The 14,833-nt window shown below is 40.0% G+C and overlaps 1 protein-coding gene across 2 annotated transcripts in view; it reads right to left on the reverse strand.

Annotated features, from left to right (window-relative positions):
* The window catches only part of adcy8 (adenylate cyclase 8), an 83,749-nt gene that overhangs the window by 51,531 nt on the left and 17,385 nt on the right, over positions 1–14,833 (reverse strand). The window lies entirely within an intron of this gene.

Here is a 14,833-nt window from a genome sequence, read left to right on the forward strand (position 1 = left end):
GAAAGTCCGTCAGACTTTCTGTTAGTGATGCAGAAGTGAAGCAGCTGTCAGAGACGCTGGACAGGACTCATCACTCTGACGTCCTGCTAACTGTCAGCTCTGGTTTTTACTTCACAACGACTCATCTGTCCGACTTCCTGCAGCCAAATCTGAATTATTCAGAGGCTCATGATGTGATTCTGTTCTGGGAGCAGGAGCAGAACCTCGGGCCGGTTCTGTGGCTCAACAGTTGGCTTCAGGTGGAGAGAGAGATTCCAGTTCTAGAACCAGGAATGCAGTTGTAGACCTGAACTTGTGTCCGTTTGGCCAACAGGTGATGATGAAACGCCAGCGGCCAGCCGAGCCGCGACGGGAACGCGGTCTGAAAGCAGATCCGACATCAGGAAGCAGCCGGAAGAACAAGCAGGTCACTGGTTACATGAGCGTCCAACTAATGATGATTTATGATTTGTTTAATGTGTGTTAAGAGTTAAACCTTCTTGTTGACTGAGAGTAATGGAAATGAATCTAACAGCAGCAGAAATGGAACAATATGTCGCTGAATCAGGATGTGAAATTTGTTTTCTTGTGTAAATAAATGAGATGTGACCGTCAGATTCCTCTGAAGGAAATGTGTGTCACATTTAAATAAAACACAGAGTGAGTCAGAAAAGCAAGGCCGCACGCCTGCCTGCTCTGAAACATGACGGAGGGCTTTTATCTGAGCGCTCAGTGAGGAGCAGCCTTCAGAGGGAGGCCAGATGATGCAACGGCGTGCAACAGGAGGGACTTCCTGCCTGCCGCAGCTTCACATGATGCAAACCTTGGAGCAGGTGAGCTGGAGCTTCACACAGTGGTGCTCAGATGACCTGCAGCACCTAAACGCCCCACCCTGAGGAACAACTGTTCCTAGTCAGGGACGAGTCTGAACAGGTCCAGAGCATCTGCCCTCCGTTTGTTTCTGTTTCTATAGGAAGATTGTTTTTATTTTTCTACATGAAGCGCAGAAACCCAGGAGGAAACGTTTGGACCAATCACTGAGCTCACAGGGTTCTGATGGGGCTGCAAAACTGGACCCACAGATCTGTTATTTCTTTCTGCTCCAATGAGCTGAAATAGTTATTTAATGCCAGAAAAGTAAAAATAACTTTTATCAATTAGTGCAAAGCGAATTGAGTTGTGAATTGGGTGAAAACTGTGGTGGATGCTCCAACCACCAGCACCTTTAATTATTGTTTCATAGTTTACATTTTTAGTTACAGATAATATTATACATAAGATATTTTATTTAGACATATTTTCTAATGGCTTCACAATTTATTAATGTGTTTTCCAGACACAAAGTGCCATTTCATAACACAATCAAGGAACTATGTCACCTTCAGTTATAAAAATGCTATATAACAAATATGACTTAAAATAAATTTCACTATGTAATGTAATAATTAAAATGATAATTTAATTGAAATTGGGCCTCTGCCTCTTTAAAAGCTCCTGCTCTTTCTGAAGCTCCGCCTCCAGGAAGTCATCCAACATGGCTCCTCTATTAACCCTTATCGTTTTGTTAACTATTTTTTGACACTAAATCATTTTTTTTTTCACTTTTGAACATCTTTTGTCCTCGTCTGTTTCGACTCACAAGCAAAGTGGGATCAAGTCGGTTAGATAAACAGCTACAACATCATAAACAAGTTATTGTCTGAGTTTAATCACCTTGAATATGAGATCAGGATTTTATTTATTCCATCAAAATCAATCTGCTAACGGTGAGATTCCAGCTGGGTGTTTCCTACATGAGGCTGATTAGCCTGAATCAGATCAAAGTGATGTTGATCAAACAGGGTTTCGTTGCTCCCCTGCTGGCGCTCTCTGATTTTATTTTCTGTTTTTTTCCAGGAAGGAGAAAGTGCTTTTGGACTGGAGGCAGAATGGTGTCACACCAGATAAAAACCTCAAAGAGACAGTTGTGTCCTCCACCGGAGCGCGAGCAGCTCTGCAGTCAAACCGCCGCACTAAGAGCACATTTGGAGTGGGAAAAATGGAGCATGAAGAGGGATTTTCTGATTTCTGCTGCTCTCAACAGCATGATGATGCTCCACGGAGCGCGGGTTGACATTTTATTACCGGCTTTTCCCGCAGCTGGTTGCAGCGCTGCACACAAATGTACCTGCTGGACACAAACATCCAGAAACACCGACTGAGACCCGATCAGCAGCACAGCAGTAAATATGAAACTAGAAAAACAAAATTTCTGAAGAAATTTAGCCGGGGCCTGCCAAGGCGCGCCCGTCGGGCTTGGGCCCGGATTTGGGCCCGGCGTCGTCACGCTACAAATCGGCATCGACGCTAAAGGACGGCGCAACGTGATCAATGGCACGCAGAGAACCACAAGAACGTTAGTAAGGTGGACGTTCACCATTCGGTACGATTTAAAATGTTGTCAAGGCTTTTATTTTGGAAGTTTCAGTATGCTTCATTTCAAAGGGCCAAACTAATCCCATGCGTAATAGTCCTTGGGTTAAAATAGTTATATAATGCTCAAAACACAAGTAGCTGATGTAAAAATATTCAAGGCTTTTATTTTGGAATTTTCATTATGCTTCATTTCAAAAGGGCCAAACTAATACCATGTGTAACAGTGCTTTGGATGAAAAAGTCAAATAAAGCCAAAATGAGCAATTACTTCATTTAAAAAATATTCAAGGCTTTTATTTTGAAATTTTCACTATGCTTCATTTCAAAGGGCCAAACTAATACCATGAATAACAGTCATTGGATAAAATCAGTTATATAGTGCTCAAAACAGCAATAATCTCATGTAAGAATTCTCAAGGCTTTTATTTTGAAATTTTCAGTATGCTCCATTTTAAAGTTCTGAACGAATCCCATGTGTAACAGTGCTTTGGATAAAAAAGTCACATAAAGCCAAAAAGCGCAATTACCTGATGTAAAAATATGCAAGGCTTTTATTTTGAAATTATTATTATGCTCCATTTTAAAGTTCCGAACTAATCCCATGTGTAACAGTGCTTTGGATGAAAAAGTCACATAAAGCCAAAAAGCGCAATTACCTGATGTAAAATATTCAAGGCTTTTATTTTGAAATTATTATTATGCTCCATTTTAAAGTTCCTAACAAATCCCATGTGTAACAGTGCTTTGGATGAAAAAGTCATATACGGCCAAAAAGAGCAATTACATGACGTAAAAATATTCAAGGCTTTTATTTTGAAATTATTATTATGCTCCATTTTAAAGTTCCTAACAAATCCCATGTGTAACAGTGCTTTGGATGAAAAAGTCATATACGGCCAAAAAGAGCAATTACATGACGTAAAAATATTCAAGGCTTTTATTTTGAAATTTTCAGTATGCTTCATTTCAGAGGGCCAAACTATTCCATTGTGTAACAGTGCTTTGGATAAAAAAGTCACATAAAGCCAAAAAGCGCAATTACCTGATGTAAAAATATTCAAGGCTTTTATTTTGAAATTATTATTATGCTCCATTTTAAAGTTCCGAACTAATCCCATGTGTAACAGTGCTTTGGATGAAAAAGTCATATAAAGCCAAAAAGAGCAATTACATGATGTAAAAATATTCAAAGCTTTTATTTTGAAATTTTTGTTAAGCTTCATTTCAAAGGGCCAAACTAATACCATGTGTAACAGTGCTTTGGATGAAAAAGTCAAATAAAGCCAAAAACAGCAATTACCTGATCTAAAAATATTCAAGGCTTTTATTTTGAAATTATTATTATGCTTAATTTTAAAGTTCCAAACTAATACCATGTGTAACAGTTCCTGAGTTAAATCAGTTATATACAGCCCATAGCAGCAAATAGTTCTAAAGGCCAGTTCAGTCCTGATCTGTTTCAACTGAGGGTTCCACTATAGATAGAACTACAATGATGCGTATCTGTAGTCCAAACCAGCAGCCAATAGCCTCTTGAGATCCGTTGCTATGGCAAATAATGGTCTCAGCAGGGTGTGAGCTCTGAGCTCTGAGCTGTCAAACACACAATTGTGTGTTTGAGCAAACACGTTTTACTGACAAAAAGCATTGGAAACAAATCCTTCCTGGTCGGGAACCGTAATACATATTCGAAAAGCGTTTGAAGCGTATGACAGGTCAATGTGTCTTCTGCGATAGTCCCGAGATTCATATCTGTACCTCACTCAGAACATTTACAGCGATGAGAGAAAGAAATGTTGTGCCCAGATCTGAAATTCTATTCAAATACATGGGAGAGAGCCTCAGACAGCCTCAGAAAATCCTGTCGCATGACTTTGCTCTGAAGCACCGTGACAGAAAACCGTACGATCTAGATAAATTTCGAAAAGATTTTACCGGAGCAGACAGGCGTATCAATGTCAGGACCGATTTTGATACTAATCGTGCGATATTTGTGGGCGTGATGGCGATTTCAAAAATGATTTGGGTTGAAAAAGTTGTCTTCATCTCTCACTCTAATCAGCGAGAGAAGCACTCTAACTTTAGGAAAAATGAGAAACTTTGGGTCGCTTAGAGGCAAATTGTGGACAAACCGTAACTGTTATCGACGAGCCGTCTTCACTTTCGAAGAGATCACAGACGTATCTACAAAATGAAATTTGAATGGCATTTCTACGTGAATTAGTGACGACACAGAAAATCCTCAAAAATAGGGTATTTCCAGGATTTTTCCCATTGACTTATAATGGGGTTTTTTTCGTAGTTTTTTGCGAATTATGTCGCCACGTTAAGCCCAAATCCCACCAAAAGTAATAGCAACAATGGCGTGAATTTTCTGCACGTTTTGATACCTCATTTGTAGGTGTGCACCCAGCGGTATGAGCCGCATTAACGGTTACGGAAGAAAAATAAAGAACTACTAGAAAATTTCGGAAGAAATTTAGCCGGGGCCTGCCAAGGCGCGCCCGTCGGGCATGGGCCCGGCGTCGTCGCGCCACAAATCGGCGTCGACGCCAAAGAACGCCGCGACGTGATCAGTGGCACGCGGAGAACCGCAAGAACGTTGAGCGAGGCGGACGTGCACCGTTCGGTACGATTTAAAATGTTGTCGAGGCTTTTATTTTGGAAGTTTCAGTATGCTTCATTTCAAAGGGCCAAACTAATCCCATGCGTAATAGTCCTTGGGTTAAAATAGTTATATAATGCTCAAAACACAAGTAGCTGATGTAAAAATATTCAAGGCTTTTATTTTGAAATTTTTGTTAAGCTTCATTTCAAAGGGCCGAACTAATACCACGTGTAACAGTGCTTTGGATGAAAAAGTCAAATAAAGCCAAAAAGAGCAATTACGTCATGTAAAATTATTCAAGGCTTTTATTTTGAAATTTTCAGTATGCTTCATTTCAGAGGGCCAAACTAATACCACGTGTAACAGTGCTTTGGATGAAAAAGTCAAATAAAGCCAAAAAGAGCAATTACCTGATGTAAAAATATTCAAGGCTTTTATTTTGAAATTATTATTATGCTCCATTTTAAAGTTCCAAACTAATCCCATGTGTAACAGTGCTTTGGATGAAAAAGTCATATAAAGCCAAAAACAGCAATTACCTGATGTAAAAATATTCAAGGCTTTTATTTTGAAATTATTATTATTCTCCATTTTAAAGTTCCAAACTAATCCCATGTGTAACATTGCTTTGGATGAAAAAGTCATATACGGCCAAAAAAGCAATGACCTGATGTAAAAATATTCAAGGCTTTTATTTTGAAATTATTATTATTCTCCATTTTAAAGTTCCAAAGTAATCCCATGTGTAACAGTGATTTGGATGAAAACGTCAAATAAAGCCAAAAACAGCAATTACCTGATGTAAAAATATTCAAGGCTTTTATTTTGAAATTATTATTCTCCATTTTAAAGTTCCAAACTAATCCCATGTGTAACATTGCTTTGGATGAAAAAGTCATATACGGCCAAAAAAAGCAATTACCTGATGTGAAAATATTCAAGGCTTTTATTTTGAAATTATTATTCTCCATTTTAAAGTTCCAAAGTAATCCCATGTGTAACATTGCTTTGGATGAAAACGTCAAATAAAGCCAAAAACAGCAATTACCTGATGTAAAATTATTCAAGGCTTTTATTTTGAAATTATTATTATGCTCCATTTTAAAGTTCCAAACTAATCCCATGTGTAACAGTTACTGAGTTAAATCAGTTATATACAGCCCATAGCAGCAGTAGTTCTAAAGGCCAGTTCTCAGTCCTGATCTGTTTCAACTGAGGATAGATAGAACTACAGTGATGCGTATTCGTAGTCCTAACCAGCAGCCAATAGCCTCTTGAGTTCCGTTGCTATGGCAAATAATGGTCTCAGCAGGTGTGAGCTCTGAGCTGTGAGCTCTCAAACACACAAGTGTGTTTGAGCAAACACACTTTACTGAAAAAAAGCATTGGAAACAAATCCTTCTTGTTCGGGAACCGTAATACATATTCGAAAAGCGTTTCGAGCGTATGACAGTTCAATGTGTCTTCTGCGATAGTCCCGAGATTCATATCTGTACCTCACTCAGAGCATTTACAGCGATGAGAGAAAGAAATGTTGTGCCCATATCTGATCCGAGGTCGGCTGTCACTCTAATATGACCAAAAATGAGAAACTTTGGGTCGCTTAGAGGCAAATTGTGGACAAACCGTAACTGGTATCGACGAGCCGTCTTCACTTTCGAAGAGATCACAGACGTATCTACAAAATGAAATTTGAATGGCATTTCTAGGTGAATTTGTGACGACACAGCAAATCCTCAAAAATAGGGTATTTCTAGGATTTTTCCCATTGACTTATAATGGGATTTTTTTCGTAGTTTTTTGCGAATTATGTCGCCACGTTAAGCCCAAATCCCACCAAAAGTAATAGCAATCATGGCGTGAATTTTCTGCACGTTTTGATACCTCATTTGTAGGTGTGCACCCAGCGGTATGAGCCGCATTAACGGTTACGGAAGAAAAATAAATAAAGAGACGCTTCTCTCCGACAATAGTAATAGGTTCCTGCCATTGCTTTGCATGGCAGGCCCCAATAATATTAAAGAGACGCTTCTCTCCGACAATAGTAATAGGTTCCTGCCATTGCTTTGCATGGCAGGCCCCAACTAGAAAATTTCGGAAGAAATTTAGCCGGGGCCTGCCAAGGCGCGCCCGTCGGGCATGGGCCCGGCGTCGTCGCGCCACAAATCGGCGTCGACGCCAAAGAACGCCGCGACGTGATCAGTGGCACGCGGAGAACCGCAAGAACGTTAAGCGAGGCGGACGTGCACCGTTCGGTACGATTTAAAATGTTGTCGAGGCTTTTATTTTGGAATTTTTGTTAAACTTCATTTCAAAGGGCCAAACTAATCCCAAGCGTAATAGTCCTTGGGTTAAAATAGTTATATAATGCTCAAAACACAAGTAGCTGATGTAAAAGTATTCAAGGCTTTTATTTTGAAATTTTCAGTATGCTTCATTTTAAAGTTCTGAACTAATACCACGTGTAAGAGTGCTTTGGATGAAAAAGTCAAATAAAGCCAAAAAGAGCAATTACGTCATGTAAAAATATTCAAGGCTTTTATTTTGAAATTTTCAGTATGCTTCATTTCAAAGGGCCAAACTAATCCCATGTGTAACAGTGCTTTGGATGAAAACGTCAAATAAAGCCAAAAACAGCAATTACCTGATGTAAAAATATTCAAGGCTTTTATTTTGAAATTATTATTCTCCATTTTAAAGTTCCAAACTAATCCCATGTGTAACATTGCTTTGGATGAAAAAGTCATATACGGCCAAAAAAAGCAATTACCTGATGTAAAAATATTCAAGGCTTTTATTTTGAAATTATTATTATTCTCCATTTTAAAGTTCCAAAGTAATCCCATGTGTAACAGTGCTCTGGATGAAAACGTCAAATAAAGCCAAAAACAGCAATTACCTGATGTAAAACTATTCAAGGCTTTTATTTTGAAATTATTATTATGCTCCATTTTAAAGTTCCAAACTAATCCCATGTGTAACAGTTACTGAGTTAAATCAGTTATATACAGCCCATAGCAGCAGTAGTTCTAAAGGCCAGTTCTCAGTACTGATCTGTTTCAACTGAGGATAGATAGAACTACAGCGATGCGTATTCGTAGTCCAAATCAGCAGCCAATAGCCTCTTGAGTTCCGTTGCTATGGCAAATAATGGTCTCAGCAGGTGTGAGCTCTGAGCTGTGAGCTCTCAAACACACAAGTGTGTTTGAGCAAACACACTTTACTGAAAGAAAGCATTGGAAACAAATCCTTCTTGTTCGGAAACCGTAATACATATTCGAAAAGCGTTTCGAGCGTATGACAGTTCAATGTGTCTTCTGCGATAGTCCCGAGATTCATATCTGTACCTCACTCAGAGCATTTACAGTGATGAGAGAAAGAAATGTTGTGCCCAGATATGAACCGAGATGGGCTGTCACTCTAATTTGAAGAAAAATGAGAAACTTTGGGTCGCTTAGAGGCAAATTGTGGACAAACCGTAACTGGTATCGACGAGCCGTCTTCACTTTCGAAGAGATCACAGACGTATCTACAAAATGAAATTTGAATGGCATTTCTAGGTGAATTTGTGACGACACAGCAAATCCTCAAAAATAGGGTATTTCTAGGATTTTTCCCATTGAGTTATAATGGGGTTTTTTTCGTAGTTTTTTGCGAATTATGTCGCCACGTTAAGCCCAAATCCCACCAAAAATAATAGCTCCAATGGCGTGAATTTTCTGCACGTTTTGATACCTCATTTGTAGGTGTGCACCCAGCGGTATGAGCCGCATTAACGGTTACGGAAGAAAAATAAAGTTCTATAATAATAATATTAAAGAGACGCTTCTCTCCGACAATAGTAATAGGTTCCTGCCATTGCTTTGCATGGCAGGCCCCAATAATAATAAAGAGACGCTTGTTGGGTGTAGAGTAATAGGTTCCTGCCATTGCTTTGCATGGCAGGCCCCAAATACCAGATTAATAACAGAGTCTGCTGTTTTCACTGCACAAACTAAACAAACTAGAAATCTTCAGTTCACATCAGACACATTCATATCGTCTGTTTTTAATTAATGACCTTCCATTAGTGTAATTAACCCTATTGCTGTTACATATGACATCATTTCCTATTTAAATTTGAATATTTCAGTCCAGAGGTTATTGGTTGAACATCCTTGGATTCTGATTGGTCAGCCTGTAATTCTGAACATCTGATTGGTTCCACTTTGTTGCGTTTGTATCAGAAATTCCAGACTTTTGACTGACAAAGTCAAAAAATCCCATTATAATAAATTTTTTACCCATCAATTATTAAAAATATCTAAATTATATATTTAATTGCATTTAATATTCATTTGGTTTAATTCATATTCAACAAGCTGAACAGAAAATATGTGAAATTTTTTCTCTGCATTGACAAAAAAAACCCTGACTGTTGAAGATGAAGGAATCAGAAGTCGGTAAAACTCTGAAGGAGAGGATTCCTGATCAGCAACAAATCACTTTACAGGGAGAAAACCCCAGAAATGACAATATGTGGTTCAGCAGGAGTTCTGCAGCTTTCACCAACTCAAATTTAAGGATTTTTAAGACCTTTTTAAGACCATTATGAATTAAATTTAAGACTTATATGATGACAGAAATGTACAAAATGAAACTGCATATTTTATAAAGTAGTAGAGCTAAGATATGGGTTGGTAACAGAAGTGAGCCAACGGTTGATAAATTTGCAATTACAAAAAGCTAGCTAGCTAGCGATGCTATATTAGCAGCTAATTAGGGGTAGCCTCAATCAAACAGAACGAAGATGTGTGAGTGCGACTGAAATGTTAGCCTGACAGAAAAGTCCAGCGAAAAAAATAAACTAAATGAGGCTAAAAAGTCACAACAAAACTTAAAACATATTTAAGGCCAACTTACATTTTAATGGATTTAAAACACTTCCAGTTTCTACGTTTAGATACACAAATTTAAGACTTTTTAAAAAATTTTTGTATATTTTTTCATTTGAACTCTATTTGGTGTTTTTTATGTTTATTCCCTTGTTTTCTATCATTTCGGTCTTGATATATATGTAGTTATTTAATAATGTTATAGAAACTGAGTTATTCATGATTTGCATATAGATTCTATATTCATCAAAATAAAAAAACAATCAGTTGTGTTTTAACTTTGAAAATGACGTCACCAAACAAACATAAGCCGTTATATTCTGTGCCGCTACGCCAGCCTGGTTTGAATTGAAAGCAGCAGCATAATAATTACTATTATTAACCCTTGCTAATTATTTTCCATGCAGCTGTTGACAAGCCTCTTCCTGGCTTAGCGCCTTTAATGAGGCCTTGTTAAAAACATTCACATCACTGGCATTTCCCCTAATGAGCGCACCGGCGGTCTCCATGCTGATGCCCTTTATGGCCAACCGCCGCTGATCTTTTCCAAAACATCACGGATGCCGCCACAGCTGCCGCAGCTTAGAGGCTTTTCATTTCTGTCGCCGTGGGAGGAGAGCAGGCCTTCAGAGGAGGAGGAGGGCCTCAGAAATTAAATCAGCGCTGACGGCGTCCCGGGAGTCACAACGACACAGTGGCACACCGTAATGCAGCGCTCCGGGCCTCAGGGGAAAATGGCCGCCTGCGAAAGGAAAATCCAGGAGGAGCAACTTCATCCTCCATGGCTGCATGCAGACGCAGCTGCAGCATCTGCAGCATCTGCAGCAGCTTTGCACTGGACATGAAGTCAGACAGAAAGCCTCTCAGAGCAATGGTTACACTTCTTCTTCGTTGGTTTCCACATTCATAGTTCCTGAGGTTTAAACTCCCGTTAAGGCAACAGAGAGTGAGAGTGACTGGAGTTTCCACATAAAGTAGCACAGCATTGCCCCTCCCACACCTGTTGCTGCTGCAGCACTACTCTGTCAGTTGCAGGAAAGTTTTAAAGTTTTCCTGTTTGTGAAAAAGCAGCTGTGGTTTGGAAATGAAAGGAGGTCCACCATCACTCTTATTAAAGTGTAGCTAACTGAGTGAGAAGGTTTTCTACCTGAACCGACGTGTGACGTCAACGGTAACAGGAAAATTCAGCTGCACTACCTGCTTTCAACCCAAAGGGGGCAGCCCTGAGACAATTTTGGGACAAAGTATTAATGTAAACAACTTTACATGAAAATGTCACAATTTACTTAGAAACATAAAGATAGAACCCTTAAGGACCAATTTAAATTTTTATATGCAGAAAAACAGTTGATTTGGGGTTTAGTTAGTTTTAAAACTAGGATTTAAAGTGGTTAGCACTGTTGTCTGGTGGAAACAAAGTAAATCTACCACTTTGAGACTTCTTGACAAATAAGATGTTTTTTCATGTAAACTTCTGACTTTTACTGTCAGAGAACGTGCATCCATTAATCGTCTAAACCAGCTCATCCCTGCAGCTCTAAACTGATTGTTGAACATGGGAGGAAGTTGGAGTACCAGGAGAGAACCAATGCATGAACAGGGAGAACAGAAAGACCCCAGGCTGGGATTTGAACCCAGGACCTTCCAGCTACAAGACAACAGAGCTACCAACATCCGACTCTCAGAAAAACTTTGCGGTAATTTAGTAAATTTATGCCTTTAATCCTGAAAAATTATTATTTTTCTTGCATATTTTCAACTTTTGACATCAGAGAATATCCAATGTTTTTCTCGAAAATATGAGGAATTGATCCATAAATTTCCTCACGTTCAGATTATTTGTTATTGTGTCATGATGTAGTGAAGGTTTAAAGGTGTAAAGTCACACCTGCAGGATAATGAGATCAAAAATCAGAGATCAGCCGCTGGGTGTGTTCAGTAAATATTTAATCTCTATCAGTGACCCTCCTGCTCGGCGGCTGTTCTATGTTTTATAGATGAACTCCGGAGGAAGAGCCGCGGTTAGAGTCTGATTACAGCTCTATAGAAATGTGAGGCCGAGAGGAGCAGGAAGCCTCTGCGCTGCCAAACGGAGGATTTGTTCTGCGGCTCGGAGCAGCAGAGGACCGTGACTGATTAACTGGACCTCAGCGCCGCCATCGGACCGGGCCGCTGCTTAAACCCAACATGACGACAGTAACTCATCGCCGGGATGTTTGCAGACACTTTGTGCAGCAGCTGAAGCTCATCGAGTTGTTTGCTGTCTTCACTTTTTACTTGTCGGTTTTTGTTTTCCATCCTGACCCGGTCCGCCTCTGAACGGGTCCAGTGACATACAGAACCAGCGAGCTGCTGCCAGGACGAGCTTTACACAGCATCGGGTTTCAGTAATTAGCAGCGTTAAAACAAAATGTTCCAGCAGCCAGAAACACACAGAGCATCAGATCCAATTCCTGCTATCGGCCCGATTAACGCTCGTTAGTCTCACATCCCGTCCTTAGCAAAAAAAAAAAAAAAAAGAACTTTAATTAGTGAGCAGAAAACGTGACAAACATTCAAGAATCTACTTTAAAACATAATCCTGCAGTCCGCTGACAAAGTATTGAAACCCTGTAAACGTTTTACATATTATTGAAGAGAGCGCTGCATTAGAATAATGAAGGGATTTAACGGATCTAAATAAGTTTTTTTCCCTGTGATGTTCATTCTACTAATTAAATTCAACCGCAATCAGACTTCAGGGTGGACAGTTTGCGGCCCAAAGCGGCGCGCAGAAGAAGAGCGTTGAGTGCAGCGTCAGGAGGAAAACCTGTCTGGATGTGGAGTCAAAGCTGAGAGGATGAGATGAGATGCGTTCACTGACTCAGACTGCTTTCATCATTTCCTGCCTTTTTTACAGTCACATTTACTTCTGGTTTACTTTATTTCTGCTGGTGCATTATGACGTATGTCTCAAGTCAATGATGTAAAAGTTGGATAAATCGCAACATGACAGGATATTATTTAGTTCTACATGGGAAGTGGGACAGATCAGACTTTTTCAGGGTGAAAAGGTCAGAATTAGACCAGTTAGGTGGATATTCATCACTTATGGGTTGGATTTAACTTCTCTGTGAATGTGGAACCTGATTTTTTCAGTATTATTTCATTTTAAATCGCTGGTACTGATCAGCGCTTTTTACCGTATTAACCAGAAACCATTTCAGCGCCGTCAGCAGAAACCGAACCAGAACAGAAATCTGTTTGCTACAGTAATCTGTTCAGAGGAAGAGGAGCGGCGTTCCGACACACGGAGCCACTTGGCAGGAGAACCGTCGACACTTTTCTCCTCCAGTCTGACAGTTTTCTGTGCGGCGCTGCCAGGACGGCCGCCTGGCTGCGGCTGCATGTGTGAATTGGATTTTCAGTGAAGCAGCAGCAGGTGGGGGAGGGGGGAGATGGGTGCTGCAGCTTCAGATCGCTGTCCATCAGAGGTGAGATGTTCACCAATATGTTCCCAATGTGTTGTCAGGAGCAACGCGGTGATTAGCAGGTCGGCGCGGTGTGATGATGACTGCTGCAGATTAGATCAGATCTCATAAATCAGATTTACAGAATGTGAATGCAGCACAGCGACTCGTGAACAACACGCCTCGCTCATTTCAGCTCCGCGTCCCGGTCCAAAACATCACGGTAAAGAAATCACACAAATACCGCACCAACAGCCAACATTATATTCACCACAAAACATTCATCATGGCGCCTCTATGGTCCTAATTTAATAAAAACGTTCAGTTTTACTTCCACAGAATCCCACTTATTATTATTAAAAATGTAATTAAAGACCTCTCAGCTAATCAGAACATGAAATGTTTTAAATGGGTCAGCTTCTTTATTTTACTGTTTTCAACTGGAAAATAACAGGAAGCTCCAACTAGCTGGATCCAGCTCCAGTTAGTGAATCAGGTGAATCACATCCAGCACCTACAGACATTTATAAAAGAACTGGTCTCTCTCCTGAAACCCAGCAGAACACCTTAGCGGCAAATTAAAGTTGGCGTTCCCGCCCAACATCAGTGTTGAACCTCACAGATGTTCCCATTAACACGTGCTAACCTTGTGGACAGTTTGCAGACCGCAGGCTAACTGAGTAAATATCTCAGAACCTCTGCTGATGCAGTGAACATGTTGGTTCTGTTGTATTGTTAGTAACTGCTCAGTATTCAGCTCAGTCTGTGAAAAAACACAAAATCTGACCAAGTATTTCTAGTTTCGAGTGAAAATATCTTGAAATAAGACAAAACTAACTTGCAAGCAACTTTTCATCAAGATATGGGAGCTTGTTTTAGTAAATCATTTCTTAATGCTAGTTACAGTGCCAGACTATTTTTCTTATAAGACATGTTGAACCAATATTCAAGAATTATAACTTTAAAGACTTCTATATCTTACTAAGAAGTTACTTGTGAGTTAATTTTGTCCTATTTTAGCCCAACACTAATCCTAGTGTACTAAGATGTAAGTATGAAAAACTAGACCAAAATTCTTGGTAAGATTTAGTGTTTTTTAGTGAATGCTCTCCTGTAAATGTCACAACGTTGTTATAACATCGTTTTATTCCCGCAGAAAGCAGGAATGAAAGAGGAAAGGTGAAGTTTGTTTAGCTCTGTGGGTGTGGTTGTAAAAACACGTTTGATTCCTCACGGCGGAGGCGAGCGCAGCCCGAATTTACAGGCTGCAGTGAACGCGCCATCCTGCCCCGCTGCAGTAAATCAGCTGCAGCCAGTTGATGCATGGACTCCGCTCCGGTAATCCTTCCTTCACGCAGGCTGCGCTGCTCCACCCCGAGAAAGTATCATTTATGTCAGCGAGGAAGTATTCATCTGCAGAATGCTTTCAGGGAAACAAAAGAGGCAACATCCAGTTTTACAAATGAGGCGCGACGCAGAGAGAAGTTAACATCCAGCAGAACAGGAGA

This window comes from Xiphophorus maculatus, chromosome 6, assembly GCF_002775205.1.
Source record: "Xiphophorus maculatus strain JP 163 A chromosome 6, X_maculatus-5.0-male, whole genome shotgun sequence".
Lineage (NCBI taxonomy): Eukaryota > Metazoa > Chordata > Actinopteri > Cyprinodontiformes > Poeciliidae > Xiphophorus > Xiphophorus maculatus.